The sequence below is a fragment of the Nycticebus coucang genome, chromosome 24 (genome assembly GCF_027406575.1).
Source record: "Nycticebus coucang isolate mNycCou1 chromosome 24, mNycCou1.pri, whole genome shotgun sequence".
NCBI classification, from domain to species: domain Eukaryota; kingdom Metazoa; phylum Chordata; class Mammalia; order Primates; family Lorisidae; genus Nycticebus; species Nycticebus coucang.
The window spans coordinates 18,483,065-18,489,064 of record NC_069803.1 but is presented as its reverse complement, the minus strand read 5'-3'; positions in this window follow the sequence as shown (position 1 = coordinate 18,489,064).

Here is a 6,000-nt window from a genome sequence, read left to right as displayed (position 1 = left end):
ACCATGCTATTATATTTATCTCCAAATTCTCTCTTTCTGCCTATTCTAGAATAATTATTTTGTGATGGTTTTTTAAAACTACTTCTCCTTTGCCCGCCAACCTGATATTAAACCTTGCCAGCAAGTATTTCTGGAGGGACATTGGAGGAAGGAATTTTCTCTTCCTGGTGTCAATATGGCTGACACTCTAGGCTCTTAAAAGAGTGTACTGTGCACCCCTCCCAGCCCTGACTATTTTTTGTGTGGTTTCTCCCATGTTAGTTAGTTGCCTGCAGGAGGCATCTCCCTCCAGTGCTCAACTCAGCCAGGGATGGTATATCTGGAACCCCCACATAGTATAGGCTTTGTACCTCAATCTCATTTGCTGCACCCCATTAACTCCTTTTCAGCCCTGGAAACCAGAGCCACTCTGCAAGTGTGCAGAGGGCTGCTTTTCCAGATTCTGGTTTCAGCTCTGTCCAGCTACAAGAGGGTCCCTTTGACACTCACTGAGTTCCCAGGCTCAAGGATCAAGCCCTGAATTGTTTGTTGCAAAGTGTTGTAGTTCATGGTAGGATAAATTTAATACCAATTAGTCATGGCTCTCCACTAAGGTTTTGATCTCAGAATTATTTTTAGAAATTCTATGTGTTAAGTGTATCTGTTTAATCCCCATAGATTGTGTGTGTATGCATTTTTTGAAATTCCACAGTTAATTTCATACATAGTCCTTCATTTGGGGTCTAAATTTATTGCTGCTGTTGATTCTCACTCATGGTGGCTGGCTCTATCTGGATCTGATGGAATTCTTTAAAAGGTTAAGCTTGATTAGTCTTGTGAGATAGTTTTCTTCTGCTTCAGCCACTCATCCCGGACCCTTTGGGATCCCCTTAAGGATCACAGGAGGGGATCTCAGATTCATTCAGGTCCTCTTTTCCTTGCTATTTCAAAGCTCACACTTTGAAATGGTTACACTTTACCAGTAAATAATTCTGGCTTCAGGGCAATCCTACCCCTTCAGAAACCCAGCAGGCTCCCTAACTGCCCTTCGAGTTCCCTCCACCTGTGAATTTTGCCGCTGTGGCTGGGGTCCTCACCTATGTGGTCTAATTCATGGTTATTTCCAAGCAAGCCCAATTTAGGCTCCAAATTACCTACTTGAGGCTCAGCTCTTGGATTTTTAAAAAATGTGTTTTTTCTTTTTTCTTTTTAATTTTAGTCTCTGGAGACTAGAAATGGTTTGGTACATGTTGTATTTGGGGTCTAGCTATAGTGGAACAGATGTTAACTGAAGCTTTTAAAAACTCACATATCTGGGAGAAAATTTTATCATCAAATAAATATGAAAGCAACAAATACCTTTATCTGCATTACTAATGTACATGTTTAGTGGTAATTTATCACTCTGAGAAACTGAGTAATTAGTATCACCTATCTAGCATTTTCCTGTTGCTTAATTCTCAGCCCAAATACTAGCGAAAGGGTACTTTCCGTACACTGAATCTCTGTAAATTTTAGAAAAACATATTTAAGTTGATAAATGAGAGCTGACATTTGGCTATGCTTTAATAGACTGAACACCAAGCAAATCCTATTCCTTTATTTGTTCATTTTGCAATAAGTCTTGACATCACCTTCTCCTCTTTCTTAAATTTGCTTACTTACTTCTCAAGGCACAATGCAGTTTTGATGTGCGACCTGATTTCAAAAGAACCTTTGAGACAGCTAATCGGCTGTACACTCACTGTAATTAAATATTACAGCACAAATAGTACATGAGATACTCACTTTCTTGAGAACCTCTTAGCACCAGAGAGCAATGACACAAAAAAGTATAGATTTTCAGAGACCATTTTTGAGAAGTTTTCAGCTGAAACTTTTAACTCTTACAGCACCTAGAGCTTGCTAAAACAATATATAACATAGAACAAAAATATTTTTGTTGTTTTTCATTCTGTGCTAAACTCCACTGGCATACTAATTAGTTTACCTTTAAGCTATGTGCTTCATACCTAAAAAAAAATGCTTATAGGAAATAATACACTAAATTAGATTAATACTCAAGTATAGTTGTCTCTTATGGTAAATGTGAACAGAATGTTGCGTCACAGAATATGGCTGCCATATTTAACTTTTTTGTCCTAGTAAATGGATTTCCACTGATGTTCTCTGATCAATTAATTTCTTTCTCAGCCCTACCATCCAAGCTTAAACTATAGGGTAGTTCTATAAACTTACAATCACAATTATACTTTTTTTTAAATTGTTTTTTATTTCAGATTAAGGAGGGGACAAATGATTAGGTGATACTGCTTGCATTTCTAAGGTGAAGTTCAAGTTGTAGTCGAGCTCTGTTCACCCTAACATTATGCCCATTAGGTGAGAGCGTACCATTCCCCTTTCCTCCTCCCCTCTCCCTCACTTGAATGTACTTGTGTTTTTCTCTCATGTGGACATGTAGGTTTTTTTTTTATTGGTTTCATATTAGCACCGAGTATACTGGATACCTGCATTTCCATTCTTATGACACTTTACTAAGAAGAATGTCTTTCAACTCCATCCAGGTAAACACAAAAGACATAACGTCTCCATCTTTTGTTATGGCTGAACAGTACTCCTGGGCATACATAGACCAGAACCACAGTTTGTTAATCCACTCACGGGTTGATGGGCACTTGGGTTGCTTCCCCATCTTGGCAATTGTAAATTGAGCTGCAATAAGCATTTGGTGGTGTTGGTGTTGATGCCATAAGTGCAAGTGTCCTCGTGGTAAAATGATTTTTTTTTTTTTTTTTTTTTTTTTTTTTGTAGAGACAGAGTCTCACTTTATGGCCCTCAGAAGAGTGCCGTGGCCTCACACAGCTCACAGCAACCTCCAACTCCTGGGCTTAAGCGATTCTCTTGCCTCAGCCTCCCGAGTAGCTGGGACTACAGGTGCCCGCCACAGCGCCCGGCTATTTTTTGGTTGCAGTTTGGCTGGGGCCGGGTTTGAACCCGCCACCCTCGGGTATATGGGGCCGGCGCCTTACCGACTGAGCCACAGGCGCCACCCGGTAAAATGATTTTTTTTTTTCTGAGTTGATACCTAGTAATAGGATTGAGAGATCAAATGGAAGGTCTACTGTTAGTCCTTTGAGAATATCCATACCTCTTTCTATAGAGGTTGTATTAGTTTGCAATCCCCCCGGCAATATAAAAGTGTTCTCTTCTCTTTCCATCCATTCTAACATCTATAGATTTGGGATTTTGTGATGTGGGCTAATCTCATTGGAGTTAGATGATACCTCAGAGTGGTTTGGATTTTAATTTCTCTTATGATTAGGCATGATGAGCATTTGCGTGTGTGTGTGTATTGGCCATTAATCTGTCATTTTCAGAGAATTTTGTTCAAGTCTCTTGCCCACTTATAAATGGGGTTGTTTGCTCTTTTCTTGTTAATTTGAGTTCTCTGTAGATTCTAGGTATCAAACCTTTGTCAGATTCATAGCATGCAAATTTCTTTTATTCTGAAGGCTGTCTACTTGAGTTAGTTGTGGTATCCTTAGCTATGAAGAAGCCTTTTAGCTTGATCATGTAGCATTTATTTTTGGTGTTGTTGCAATTGCAAGGGGGTCTTCTTCATAAAATTTTTTTCCAGGCCAATTCTGTCAAGAGTTTTCCTCACATTTTCTTCTAGGATTTTTTTTTTGCAGGTTTTGGCCAAGGCTGGGTTTGAACCCGCCACCTATGGCATATGGGGCCGGGCGCCTTTGAGCCACAGGCGCCACCCTCCTCTAGGATTTTTATTGTTTCATGTCTTAATTTTAAATATTTTGTCCAGTGAGAGTCAATTTTTGTCAATGGTAAGAGGTATGGGTCCAGTTTCAGTCTTTTACATGTGGCTAACCAGTTCTCCCAGCACCATTTATTAAAAGGGATTCCTTTTCCAGCACATGCTTTTGTTTGATTTATCAAAGACAAGATGGCAATTATGTGTCTGGGTGCATCTCTAGATTCTGTATTCTGTTCCATAGATTTATGTCTCTATTTTTTATGCCATGCTGTTTTGATCATTATAGACTTGTAATATAACCTGACATCTAGTAATGGGATGCCTCCAGATTTGTTTTTATTTCTTAAAATTGTATTGGCTGTTTGAGTTTTTTCCTGGTTCCATATGAAATGAAGTACTATTTTTTTTAAGTTCTTCAAAGTATGATGTTGGTACTTTAATGGGGAGTGCATTAAATCTGTAGATTGCTTTGGGTAGTATGGACATTTTAATGTTGTTAATTCTTTCCAGCCATTTTCTGCTATTTCTTCTCTCGGGGTTTCATAGTTCTTTTTATAGAGATTCTTCACATCCTTTGTTAGATATATACCCCGTTATTTCATTTTCTTAGGAGCTACTGTGAAGGCTTCTGATTTGGTTCTCAGCTTGACTTATTGGCATAGATGAAGGCTGCTGATTTGTAGACTCTCTTCACAAATATAATTTTATTTTTCCTCAAACCATCTATTCTCACTTCAAGAAGTAAACTAACTCTGAATTTGGTGAATAAATCCACCCAGGATGTGATCTTCATGATTTATTCCCACTATCGCCAGACAGAGTTGCTAAGTTTTTCTTGAAAAATAAACATACATTTGAAAAAACAATCAAAACCATTCAGTAACAGCTCATTAAATATAACTATGTCCTAATCTTCAAAGGTAACCATTCTTAAAAGTTCCCTGTTAGTACTTCTAGATATATTCTAAATAAGGAATTTAAATATACTGTGTTAGACTCACATTTGAGATGTATCTAATAAGGAATTCAAATATACTGTGTTAGACTCACATTTGAGATGTATCTAATATGGAATTCAAATATACTGTGTTAGACTCACATACTCCCTCTTGATTCCATATTAAGTAACGACAGAAAGGGGATTTTCTTTTGAAGTATATCTTTTTCAAGGACAAGAGAATGAGAAGCGAGTACAGGGACACAACTTTTAAATCTCAGAACAGACGGTCAGGAACTTACAGGCTACAGACCTAATTGCCTGCAAGAGGGCACACCTTGCAAGTGGCAAGAGTGATACTGTAGAATTCCTGAAAGGCCTCAGAAGGGAAGAATCCAGGTACCTCTGAAGGTCGTACTGTAAGCAGGTCTGACTGTCTGGAACTCTGCTCAGGAAGCATTTGGACTGACATTTCTCTTGGACTCTTCCTCATTCCCCCTCCCACGCACATCAGCAGAAAACTCTTCAGAGGTTAAACCAGAGGTGTTCTACGCACAGAGAGAACAGAGAACCTGAAGTTGGAGGTAACTTACTGAAGAAAGGGGATTAAAAATATCTTTCCTACACTCCGCTCTGAACAAAACAGCTGCCAACTTTGTACGACTAGGAAGGAGAAACCTGAGCCTAGAGAAGAGACCTGTGAGTACTCAGTCAAAATTCCTCGTATGAAATGGTCCAGCCAGAACAGTGAGAGTAAAACCCATCAGTCAAAACTCATCTCATGCACACAGAGGTCCCCGTTTGTTTTTAAAAATGAACATACAGCCAAGGATGGGCAGATATTTGAGAAAGACGTCTAATAGGAGAGACCCAAAACACACACAGAAAAAAAGGAATGCGGCAAGGAAGGGAACAGAATAAAACTTCAAAGAAAGTTGAAATTAAATGATCAGAGAGAAAGTAAAAAGGTACTGAATACACAAGACCAGGAGGTAATAAAAAAAGAAAACTCAGAGAAAAAAATTAAAAAAATATTAAGTACAAAAACCCAAGAGAATGGTGGAACACAAAGTGAGGCAATCTTTGAAAGGTACAATAAAAAGACAAAAAGACGAACAGCCGGGAAGAAAGGGAAAGCCACAGGCTGAGTATAGGAGAGTCAACACCTGAGTGACTGAAATTCTACAAAAACCGAACAGAGAAAGCAAGAGGGGAAGACATTCTCAAAGAAACATTCACAATTTTGTTTTTTAGATCCGAATTTCATAGAGTTTTTAAGTTGAAAAGACCTTTATCAAGATACAATCACTTT